Source organism: Ctenopharyngodon idella, chromosome 5, assembly GCF_019924925.1.
Source record: "Ctenopharyngodon idella isolate HZGC_01 chromosome 5, HZGC01, whole genome shotgun sequence".
Classification (NCBI taxonomy): Eukaryota; Metazoa; Chordata; class Actinopteri; order Cypriniformes; family Xenocyprididae; genus Ctenopharyngodon; species Ctenopharyngodon idella.
In genome coordinates, this window is record NC_067224.1 from 44,268,684 (window position 1) to 44,282,274 (window position 13,591).

Consider the following 13,591-nt stretch of genomic DNA (forward strand, 5'->3'; position numbering starts at 1 on the left):
GAATTTTTTGCTTTCCTAAATGACATTCAATAGAGTGAAAGAAACATCACACACTTATGTGCAAATGTCGCATATTTGCATTTGTTAGATGGTGTGCATGAATAGGAAATGTAATTTTGCAATGTTGTTATTCCTGTCTGGAGTCAATCTCAGCTCCCTCAAAGCACAATTCTCTGAACTGATTATTCCAGTTGTCAGTTACAGTAATGGATGGCCTTTGTATACGTTTTGTTGCAACTGAAGCATGCGTAACCAAACCAGTTGCGGGCGCTTTTATAATGCGTCGGATTACAAGGACAAACAAGGATGACATCAGCCACCCATCCATCCATTCAAGAGCAAACGTCTATCAATCACCTCTCTTTTCATCTTTCCCTTAAAGGAATAGCACACTTGGAAATAAGTCAAATTTATTTATATAGTGCTTTCACAATACATATGATGTTAATGTTTATAATATCTTAAAGGGGACCTATAATGCCCCTTTTTCAAGATGTAATATAAGTCTCTGTTGTCTCCAGAATGTGTCTGTGAAGTTTCAGCTCAAAATACTTGTCAAATTCGCCCATATTTAGGTGTGAGCAAAAACACAGCGTTTTTTTGTGTCTGTCCCTTTAAATGCAAATGAGCTGCTGCTCCCGGCCCCCTTTCCAGAAGAGGGCGGAGCTTTAACAGCTCACGCTTCGGTTGCTCAACAACAACAAAGCTGGAGAATCTCACGCAGCCAAAATGAGGATTGTCAGTAACAGTTTATAAATTTATGTAGTTGCTGTGGAGTTGATTCAACTCATCGACTAGCTTGTGCCGTCATGTTAATCTTTTGTGCAAATCTAGTGTTGAATTGACCCTCGTGTGTGAAGCAGTCCGGCGTAAAATGACGGCATGTCAACAACACTCTACTACAACAACTCTTCCTCTTCTCTAAAGCAGCCCAACATGGCCTCACCTCCTTTGTTGTGTGTTCTCAGGGGTGGGGTTTATGTACATTTTGGGGTTTGTGATGTCACCAACCCGGGAAGAACCTTGTTGTAGTCCCTAACAGCCGTTTATTGTAGTCCATAAAAAGCGATTTCTGTAAAAGAAAATATGAACTTTGAGTATCGTAACTTTGCAGATGTTGTTAATGCTCAAAGAGCAACATTACACACTAACTAAACTTAAAATAGTCAAATCATAATTAAGGACCCCTTTAAAACCCTACTTTCATTGTATGGAAAAGAGCAGTGTGTACAATTTATTTATTTTTGTGTAATGTTGAATTTCATTTCTACAGATAAATGAAGCCAGTGAGTTGAATGCAGTGGGAACTGTGCTCTATTAGATCTGTGAAAAAGCCCCGGCCGTCAGATTTGACGCCAAGTTTCACGGCTCTTGTAAAAGGCACTTAATCAGACCTCAAATAGCCTTCACACACACAGACTCACAGTCTTCCGGTGGCTGAGGATCGTGGCGCTGCAGCCAATGAATTCTGTCTTCTTGGCAGGCGGCGTATTGTATTTGTTTAAGCGTGTCACTGCGGTGCCTTCAGACGGACCGGACTCCTCTTTTATTTCTGCTTTTCTTGTGAGCGCTGGGCTGTTTGCCAGCTGCAGTTCGAGTAAAGAGGGTTTTTCCCACTGTGCTTTGAGCTTCACTCATGTTTGCTGATGTACACTTGCATGCACTCTTTTTATCACTGTTCCAAAATCTAGTGAGCTTCCTATTTAGACAGCATTATAGGAAATCATAGTTTCACTGCAGACGTGAAGGCTGTTCCAAAAGCCACCTGCTAAGATGCTTTATTTGGTTCAAATGTGGAGAAGTTCAAGCTGATTTTAACCAGTATTTGTAGTTTGATCATTTTATATCACTTAGTGATGTTTTAACGCCAAACTCCTTCAGAATCTGTTGTCTTTTGCATGCTGGATGATGTACTTTTGTAGGCCAAAACTTGAAAACAAAGCATTTTAGCACTTCCGGTTCCATCGTCCTGAATTCAGTGGGTTTTTGGTTAAACTTAAATGCCTGAAATAAGGTCTGTGGTGAACACAAGCTCAAGACACTGTCATGTTTTATTAAACGTCATGAAATGCGTTAGTAAATACCCCCTTGTGATTTTACTTGCCTTGAAAAAGGACATTAAACATCATCAGCCGAACAGGTAAACTCATCTACGTCTCTTTCACAGCCTCATTGTGTTCAAAACCACGCTCTTGCAAACTATTCTAACTCAAACTTTTAGGGAAAATGTTTGTAAATAAAGACTGGAAGACTTGTCGGAAGCTCAGTGATGGTGACGTATAAGTCATGTGACCTTGTTTATACCCTACATTTTGCTCTTCTCCCGAATGTATTTAGGCTTCAAAATTTAGTGTTCATTTGTGAAGACTATCATGATGAACAAAACGTGTTAGAATAGAATCATAAACTTTTGTTGGTCACAGAGATTATTTTCTGCAATAATCCCAAAGCCAATGGAAAATCTAGATTGGTTCTGTTCACACAGCGTGGGTTTTCCGAGAATGAGTCCTGAAAATTTACAGGTGCGAGTTCGTGAATGCGGTTGTACTTGAACTGTGTGTGAACGTAACCATATTAAGGACTCAAATACAGGACTGACAACTGCATTCCGGTGCTGTGTGAACGTGGCTTTAGTGACACAAATGTTTTAATAACCTAAATAACTATTTTCCACTATAAAGAACCTGGAAAGATTCAATTGATGTTAAAGGATCTTCATAGAACCATTAAAGAATGTAGTGTAGACAGTAGGAACCCTGGTTCTTCAAAGAAAAAAAATAGTTGAGGAGGTACATTTTAAAATATTGTGACTTTTTAGGTTTTTATTTTAATGCTTGTTTTGTCTTATTTTAAATCATTTATCCCTTGTTAGTTTGCTGGGACTTCCCAGTGAATCCAGACCCCTGGTTGAGAACCACTGCTTTAAAGCACTTTATGTTTCTGCGTGTTGGTAATATGTCTGCATGTTTTGTTTGTGTGAAACGCTGGACCTGTTTTCCATGCTGGGTGTGGAGCTGACACATCACAACCTGCAGGTGACATTATGACCTGTGTGCTGCTGTCACACATACACAGCCTCTCTCTCTCTCTTCTCTCTCTCTGAGATCTGAGGCTGTTAAAAGATCACGATCAAGTCATTAGTCACCTTATGAGTGTGTTTGTGCCATCACCTGATTTGCATAACTCATGTGCTAAAATGGCATGCAATATGATGCAAATAAACCACACTTGGATCAAGAGTAATACATTCCTTTCTGTGCCTTATATTAATAAGAACCTATTATGCTTTTTCACATGTTCGACTTGTTGCTGTTTGAACATGAAAAAGCTCTGCAAAGTCACTCCAGAGTGATTTCTTCTCTATGGCTACATCCACACGAAGCCAGAGCTTACCCAATCCGATCTTTTTTTTTTTTCCTCCTCTCAAGAAATATCTGCATCCACACGAAACCACTGAAACGACTCAAAACGATGTAGTGTACATGCCAGACCAGTATGTGGCGCTGTAATTCTGCCACAGAGATACACTTAAAACAGCGAACAAGACTTGGAGCATGCGCATAAACCTTGCGCGCTGTACACAAACTATTGTAAAGCTTAGAAATAACGCTTTATTTTGGCTCAGTAGCTTCTGCAGCACGAACACAAGCATCTAGAGTCTGCTATTGTTGCTGTTTTGTGCTGTTAGTGGCTTCTGACTAGGGTCGACACAAAATATACGGATAGGCTGTACACACGAAAATGCAAAGACGGCGTTTTCAGATTTATCCACTCTGGGACCCGGTTTCAAAAAATAGCGGTTTCACCTTCCGAAAACGCCGGATCCGTGTGGACGAAACGCCTATCCGATACAAAATTTGTGCATTTTCACAGAAACGCGTCTCCGTGTGGACGGGGCCTATATCAGTGTCACTGTTTCTGAACTCCCTGAAACGCCTCCATTGTAGTCTTGAGTTTCCATCCGGGAACAAACACGTCACAATATTCCTCATTTAAATAATTCCCGCCCAAGGCATATGCAAAATAAAGGGGCGGGGCCTGGTTGAGTTAGTAGTGTGTTGAAACTGGCGGTTATGGTAAGGGGCGGGACATTTCCCAAACACGCTCAAAGCGTTTGTCCAATCACAACACAGTGGTCCAGCCGACCAATCAGAGCACATTGTGCTTTTCAAAAGGCGGGGCTTCATAGAGACAGGAACTAAACAGAGCGTTACTGACAGACTGACAGAGGAGCTGCAACAATGGAGAATATGAGGAAAATAATCAACATTCAAGCAGGAAAACCTGTTCTAGTAGAGCACAAAAACAACATCAAGACTTTGTAAAAGAGCATAATAAAGCAGCTCTTTTATACATAAATATATAATATATATATATATATATATATATATTATATAGGTGTGTGTGTGTCCATCCCCTGCAGGAAAGATGGAGCGCATCTAATGTTTCTTGTAGAAATAAGCAATATGTCCTTTATTTGGCCTCCGGGGAACATCCTGAATCTTCTGAAAGCCACTGTCTCTGCAGACTAAACGACATCACAATCCTCCAGCAGACGCGTACGGACGCACACACGGGTTCATCGAGTGCACCGCATGAGACCCGGGGAGGGAGGGAGAGAGACGGGAGAATCGACCCTGCAATAAACCAAATGCGATTATATTTCATAACAAGACTTAAAGCATTCTTTATTTCTCATTGAGTCGTTTTATTCTCACAGTAATCTGCGTATAATTGCATGAAGAAATATGCTGAAAGGCTTTGTCTGCTGTAATCCATGATTATACTGAGCTGTTGCATGATAATGAAACCCCCTCGTGCCGTGAGATGGATTCATCCATCGGTGGTCAGACTGTCTGAGGACGTGCCGTGCGACCATGCTGTCTTTCTATTACAGGCTCTCCTGTAGTGAGCTGAACAACGTCTTTCTCTGAAACAGCCCCTGGAGACTGATGTCACCTTTAAAGGCATACAGCATTATAAATGATCAAGATCACCTTGCACAACACGCTCAAGCTTTGCATTTTATCAGCATTGACACGTAAGATTAGAAAACACGCAAAACAAAATTTTTCTGTGCCTATAGGCCAGAAGGACTAGTACACGCAGAACACTGAGTATGCATACTAAACATCCTCTAAGGTTTTGACACCTCAGTCAATCTTGTCGGCTGGAGCAGATCTGTTGAAATAAGCACTTTTGTAAGAGAAACTGGGTTGTTGCTGTAAATACACGTTTCCCGGCTGAAGGCTCGAGACTTTCTGCTCTGCTAAATTTGTCTCTTATAAATGTAGAATTCATGACGTTTCACTGCTGTCTGAGATCAGCCTGATTACTCTTTCTATAGTCATATTCTGTCAGTGTTAGTTTAGTTTTATTTATATGCTATTATAGTATTTAGTCATTTTAATTTGCTTTTGTTTTTTTGACAACTCTATTTAGCTTTAATTTCTATTTCAGGTTTATTTTTTAGAGTTTTTTGGTATTACAATAAGGAGTCATTAGTTAACACGAACAATAAGCAACATATTTTACAGCATTTGTTAATCTTTTAATAATACAATTGTTCATGATAGTTAATTAACTAATATTAACAGATATAACTTTTAATTTTAAAAATGATTAGTAAATGTTGAAATTAACATTAATAAATAATGTGGAAGTATTGTTTATTGTTATTTCATGTTGACTAATGTTAACAAATGAGACGGTTACTGTAGTTTTAGTTCTTCAACTTCAACTTTATTTCAGTTAGTTGCCAATGCAACATTTCTAATTTTCATTTTTTTATTATGTAGTATTTATGTATTTTTATTTTAGCTTTATTTCACTTGACGAAAACCATTTAACAGTTTTAGTTAACAATAACAACAACACCATATTCTGCAAAAAGTAGAATAAAAACATAAACAAATATGAATAAATAAATAGAGGGAGACTTTCAGTACCTTAAATTTCCTAATAGTCAAAAAAATATAATTACGGATGTCACTGGGCATTATTCATGTTTTATATTTGAGCAAAATATCTGTGACTGACTGACAGTCACTAATGATTTCGAGAGAAGAGGAAATGTTTTAAAATACAACCTTTGTCATTTTTCAGATAAATTGTTTTGTGAAATGTCAGTCATTAAATGTACTGAATGACATTGCCATGGAGATAAACCATTATCGTCTGCTGGTTTCGCTGCTCTTGGCTTTTTTCTTTCTTTTTTTTTAGGAAGAGTAATGCAGTAATGCTTGGCTTTCAGTCTCAACTTCACACACACACACAGAGCCGGATGCTTCTCGTGGTGCTGAAATCAATTTGGATGTCTTTCCTTACACACACACACACACACACACACACACACACAGAGATAGAGAGAGAGAGAGAATCTCAAATTCTCACATACTCCATTCGAGTCCAACATTCACACACACACACACACACACACACACACACACACACACACACAGAGGAAACTCAGTGCTGTTCCCGCAGTGGTCGGTGCTTCAGTGGCACATTTAATAGAGTAGTGTTGGCAGAGACATCATGCCACGCTGTGCCCTTTCCTCCACACACACACACACAAACACTCACACAGAATTAACACACGCCAAACACTCTGTCAGCAAAGATTGTCTTTGAGGGGACAATAAAACTGGCCCTCACTGGTGTCGCCTGAATGTCACCAACCCGGGAAGAAGCTCATTGTAGTCCCTACCAGTCACGTGTCAGTGGAAATGCATGACAAAATTACATAAATATAATTATCCATAATATGATGAATTTGATGATGTTGTTGTGTTCGGTGCAGTTCTGCTCATCTCGACATGACCTGTGCTGTTTGTCACACATATGCAAAGAAAAAAATCTCACCGTCATTTGGACAGGAATATATTTTAACACAAGTAATGCCATGGTCATGTACATTTATGAGTGTTTCGTCTCGTTCAACTCTAGGATCTTAAGTGCTGTGAACGGCTGATTCCCATGTTACTAAACACTGACCAGATTAAAGATTACAGCAGCTTTACTCTCCTTTAACCACACACACACACACACACAAACCCTCCTTATATCTGCCTTTATCAGTCGTCTCATAGATTTCTTCTGTCCTACTTCTCCTTCTGTTTTCGTTCTTTTATCTTATGGTCTCCATCTCAAACAATGTATATAGTGCGCAACAGTCGGGTTCAGGAAGTAAAAACTCTATTCATTTTCTTCATATGGATATTGATTTTGAACGATAACTTATAAACTTTTAAACACAGCCCTACTGTGAGCTCTGAGTTTGATATTTGCTTCTGCTGAATCCGTCAGCCCACATTATTTCAGCTTATGTTTAAAATAATTGTTTAACAGCGGAATTCCTAGTGGAAAAACTACGTTACCCATGATGCTGTGCAGAAAATTACACTAATCAGATTATTTTAGGTAGTTGCCAAGGCAACATTTCTCATTTTTGTTTAGTTTAAGTTGAATTACAGCTAACAACAACCTTAAAAATAATCAACTTGGGTGTTTTTTTATTTTTTTTCATCTAACTTTTCAGTTCTGCTGTGGCATTATGGGATAGCAGAGTGTCCAGTGGCTGAATCTCAGCTGATGCAGAATCTGTTTTCTCTGTAGTGTGTGTGTGTGTGTGTGTGTGTGTTTATAGATCTGTGTCAGTCGGAGCCGGTTGGTGAAATCTGGCCGCACAGGTTAGTTGAGGTGTTACACAACACTGATCCTGCTGACCGCACCCTTCCTGTCCTCTGATCTCCGTTCACACCACGCTTCTGTTCCGATAATAATCAGAGGAACTCAATCGACGGCTCTCAGGTCAGCGGGTGCGGCCGGCAGCGCTAATGATCGATCGTTAATGACCCTCCTGCCGTCTGCAGGGCTTGAGTCATTTTAGCAGTTCGATTTTAATGACTTTGATTAACGATTCCGCCCGGCCTTCACACAGCTGTAATCTATCACAGGTGAAAGTGTGTGTGTGTGTGTTTGTGTGAGTGAGTGAGTGAGTGAGCAAGTATATAAATATAGGTAAAATAAATTATTAAATCAATTAATTCAAATAATTAAGTAATTATTCAAGTGAGCAGTCAGTAATATAATAAGAAATAAATCACAGTTAATTAAAAACCATAAGACAGATGGAAGGTACTTAACAGCAGGATCAAGTAAACAAATGGAAAAGGAAACTTTTGAAAATATTGTATTTGTAATATATAAAAATATGTCAACAAGTATAGCCTAAAACACAAACTCTAAAGTTTCAGATTTTTTTTAACATTTTTGAAAGAAGTCTCTTCTGCTCACCAAGGCTGCATTTGATTAAAATACAGTAAAACAGTAATATTGTTAAATAATGTATTGTGTAGCGAATTAGCTCAAAAGGGAAATCTGAATAATTAATCATAACTCATTATAATTAATTATAAATATTTGAATCAGTTAATCTAATTTACTTGATGTAGGTGAATTAATATTACAATCAATTAATGTGTTCGGCCAGCGAACACTCAGTATTGATCGTCTATCAACTTTTCAGAAAGGATATTTCCATGGCCACGGGAAAATAAGGCTTTCTTAGCATGTAGCTGTGATCGTAATCGTTATCAGTGACATTTATAAGCAGACCAGAATCAACTCAAGTTTTATTTAACTAAATCATGAACACATAGCTACACTAAACACACACAGACATACAAATCACGCATACATAGGAAAGAGAAAGTGGAAATGAATTGAACCGTAGCATAACAGAGGAATGGAGATATGAAAAGAGTCATTTAACAAGCTGGAAGAACCATCAGTTTCTCACTATAAAACACCTTTGTTCACAACTTAATACTAAATCTCCATTTAGTGTTCAAATGTACGATACTTGCAAATGCCTTAGCTGTTGAGGAGCGTCCGGATATGCAGTCTCGGGAGAAATTCTTGATGGTTCAGTTCGATGGTGCTGAAGTTGTAATCAATATCTTCTGCGTTGAATGAAAAAATGGCTACGAACTTGACTCTGTGGTCGAGAAAGTTGCGCATGGCTTGAGGTGAATGAGGCCTGCCAGCGCGGCAGCACCGGCCCGAGTGAGTCTCACGTGAACAGCTATCAGTAGAATCAGCAAGAACAAAGGCAGAAGAGTGGAAGCGATCTGCGTGGGGGTTTTTAACCTCACACCTTTGTGTTTTGGCTTGACCAATGAGAAAGGTGCAATTCTCCGGCGGGAGAGTTCCTTTGTTTGAAAGTAGACTCAGTTGCATGAGGGGAGTAAGCTAGCAGTTTGTGTCCATTTATACTCTTATAAATATAACAAACATACAATGCATTCTATGAGATGGTGATGTCCACCAAAGTGTGAGTCATTAAACGACAAGAATTTTTATATGAGACACCACCTAGATGGGCTACATTATCTAGTATTTCTATCATCAGGCATGCATAACACTATACAATATACAAAAGAACAATATACAAACAGTAATAATACACAAAATGTACTGGGGAAATGCATGTTCATTCATTTAAGCAAATTTGTCAATGAATTAGTGGAAAGGATGCCATTTCTATGGGCTGCATGATTTATCACACAATACGAAAATAACATTGAACTTAAACCCGATTATCGCTTAAACGTGATTCTTAGTGCGATTATGAAATCGCAAAGGCTGTGATTATTTTTTTATGCGCAGCTTATCAATGAAGTACGGCTCCAAATGCTAATCCATCTGAAAGCACTGTGAGTTTGAGTCGCTTATAATGTACATTTGAAAAAGCAACACGCGTCAAACATCTTTCCAGACATGAGAAGCATTTATTAACATCTTGTCCAACAAAAGACAACATTTAATAACATGTTTTTACTCACTTTATAACGACAGCTGAGCATCCTTCTGTGAGATGATGTGGCTTTTTACACAGAATAAGGCAGTCGTGTGTTTATTAGTCATGTTTAATCGTTTCAATCTTCTGTTTATTCAGCTACAGCGTGTTATCTTCTTCTGCGGCAGGGCATATTTAGAGTTTCTGCGCAGGAGCGCCCTCTGGCTTTCAGATGGAGAAGCATTTACTACTGATCACAAAGCCGTACAGCTCTGACAAGCTGCGCATAAAATAATCGCAGCCGTTGCCTTAATCGCGATAAATTGTGCAGCCCTATACAAAAAAACAATATACAAACAGTAAAAATACACAAAATTTAATGCATGTTCATTCATTTAAGCAAATTTGTCAATGAATTAATGGAAAGGATGCCAATTCTATGGGCTGCATGTCTGATTCTTGTATTGAGAACAATAAATGTCCCAAGTGTCTTTGAAGTGTGTGAAGGGTGACAGCGCTCCGCGGGGGAGCCAGACATTACGGAGTCTGCAAGGGCGAAGGGTTGGAAGAGTAACTTTTACAATTGTGTGTATGATCGATTCAGATGCTACAATTATTACAATTTAAAATATGTAATTTATTCCTGTGATGCAAAGCTGAATGTTTTATCATTTATTTGAAATAGAAATATTTTGTATGACCAAATTAGTTAAATTAGTTAAAAGGATTAATTTCTTTAAAAAAAATAAAATCTTACTGAGCATTACTGACCATTTTAAACAGTAGTGTAGATGCTGTATACTTCGGTATCAACTTATTGAGCACCAGTACTGCTGGTTTGATTGTTGAGTGTTGTTGTGACTGTTGTAAGTCTGGGCTGTTTCTGCTCTTTTGTTCACTTTCTCAGATCTGCAGCTCTGCTAATGAAGACGTGAATATACAGTGACAGGCCAAATTACTCTTTGCTACAGGTGAAAGGAGACAAGGATGTGTGTGTGTGTGTGTGTGTGTGTGTGTGTGTGTGTGTGAGTGAATGTGTGTGTGTGTGTGTGTTTATGGCTGAGAATTCCCCAAACATCTCTCCTTCACGCCAGGTTTTTCCTGTTGTGCTTGCGCCTTCTTTCATACGGTTGTAAGAAAAGAACAGTAAGTGAATTTGAGAGCACAACTCATCCTGTTATATCCTCTCTCTCTCTCTCTCTCTCTCTCTCTCTCTCTCTCTCTCTCTCTCTCTCTCTCTCTCTCTCTCTCTCTCTCTCTCTCTCTCTCTAAATGAAATCTCAGTGCTTTCGGGTTCTGTTGCTGTTAATGCAGTGTGTGGCGTTGATTTCACTTGTGCGTCCTGTAGCCTGTGCTGAGTGTCTTTCAATGTGGTGGTAGAATTTTTATTATCTTAATTGAAATCTTAAATAATATCAGAAAATTATAATATACTTTTAGGCCTGTGTGAGTGTGTATTTTGTCGACTCATGTTTTCATGCATAGTTCCTCTTAAAGGGTCATGAAACACTGAAGCACATTCTTTGAGATGTTAACACATATATGTTGCACTTTATTGCAATGCATTATTTTTAATATTAAGTGAAAAGTGGTTCACTTAATCTGCATGGGAATATAGTATGTGTCACTTAAATGTTATGATTGCATTATTTAATTGATTTATTAATGTGCAGATTATCATTGCTGTTAAGAGAGTTGGTGTAAAAATCATGGCTTTGTCACCATTTAAAGTTTTATTTTCAAATGGGTCAGGATATTTTTTAGCTGCAGCACCAACAACGCTTCATTACTCTGATTTGGCATCAAGGGTTCATCCAGTACATCTACACACACACAAACACAAACACACACACACACACACACACACACACACACACACACACACACACACGCGCACACACACACACACACACACACACAGTCCCCTCTCTCTCTCGTGTCCCGTCTTCCCCACGGGGATGGACGTGAGCCAATCGCAAGCTTAACTAAGTCCCCAAAAAAGAGAACCAATCGTCTGCGAGCTCAGTCGACTCACTGGTGAGAACGACTCCAGACATTAATACTTTGGAGACTGGGGAGATTTTTGTTTGGTGATGCTATGTGTGCATACATATACACAACAGTTATATACAGTGAGTGTGTGTGTATATGTGTAATTGTGTATATATACACACACTGTTTAAAAAAAAAAATCCAGTTAAATTTACAGTAAATAACAGTCAGCTGTGGTTGCCAGAAATTCACCGTAAAAAATACTGTGACAATGTTTTTTGTATATTTTACAACTTGTAAACGTTGATTTCATTAAGTAGTATAATATTAATATACCTAATTTAACTACCAAAATTTGCCTTTTTACCTTAAAATGTACCGATAACCACCATACTCACCATAATACAGGAATCACAATAGAAAGCCACATGATGAATCAAAGTTTATCATAAACGGCCTGTTTATAAAGCATGATCAGTAATAAGAAGAAACAAAATTATTGATTAAAAAATTGTAATCTTATGTGATGTGTAACACAAGCACTTCTGGGAATGCTGTTTTACTGTTGTTGTTGTTTTTTTTTAAACCATAAATAATATGGTAATTCATAGTTTTTATGTGCAAAAACCACGAATTTGACAGTATTTTACAGTAAAATTGCATATATGTGATGTTAAACTATTTACAGTATATTACCATATATGGTAAGGTTACTTAGTTTACCAATTAACATGTTTTTACTGTAGCATTTTTACGTTTTTACGTTAAAATTACTAATAATATATATATACATACATATGCGTGTGTGTGTGTGTGTGTTGAAGATAAATGAACAGGTATTTTGCACAGTATTTATTCCAATTCACAAAAAACTGTAAATCTGTGTAGATGAATCCTGCTCTAGTGAAATATCATTTTTGATGATATATTGACCCCGGATTTTCTTTGCATTATTAAACTGGGATGAAGCACAAAGGCATGTAATGACATTTCAGGAGACTGCTGGAGCGTGAACTACATTAAACCAGGGACTTGGAGAGCTAATACAGGGCCAAAATCTAGTGAACAATATCCTTATGCAGAATGTAAAGCAGTGTGCAGTGTGCACTAGTGACCAAGGCCACTCAGCAGGTTTTGGAACGGAGCGTGTTGTGCATCTGAGTGTGAATGACTCGACTCGGGCAGTTTGTCAACCGAATTGATCAAAAGCAAGTGACGCCCATCAATGCTTTACCCTTTTATAGACCTGTGTGAGAGAGAGAGAGATCGGACACGTCCCATCATCCATCAGTGTCAGCATTTTACCTGCTTAGTGATGTTAGTCACAAAGAGCGTGGATTGAATGTGTTTAAAAAAAAAAAAAAGCGAAACAAGTCGGATTCAGGATGGTGTAAATGGGAAAACTGCTCTGAGCAGTTAAAGCATTAAAAAGTACTCATAATTATTTTTGATTTTGAATAAACAGTTGTGATGTCTGGTGAAGTATTTTCACATGCTAATATAATGTAGTTGCACCATTAGCCTGCTTTACTGTTGCCATGGTGATACAGAGAGGATAGTTGTGTTAAATGTGTTAAATATCTATCATAGGAATTAAATACAATAATTAGTTGGCTTTTCCCACAAATTACTACTTTAGCAATATCATTGCTCTTGTTTAGGGCTATATATATATAATAACAAAACAAAATAAGAGAGATCATACAAAATGCATGTCATTTTTTTTATTTAGTACTGTCCTGAGTAAGATATTTTACATAAATGATGTTAACATAAAGTCCACAAGACAAAAAAATA

The 13,591-nt window shown here is 38.0% G+C and overlaps 1 protein-coding gene across 2 annotated transcripts in view; it reads left to right on the forward strand.

Annotated features, from left to right (window-relative positions):
• The window catches only part of dhrs11a (dehydrogenase/reductase 11a), a 28,215-nt gene that overhangs the window by 5,616 nt on the left and 9,008 nt on the right, over nucleotides 1-13,591 (forward strand). The window lies entirely within an intron of this gene.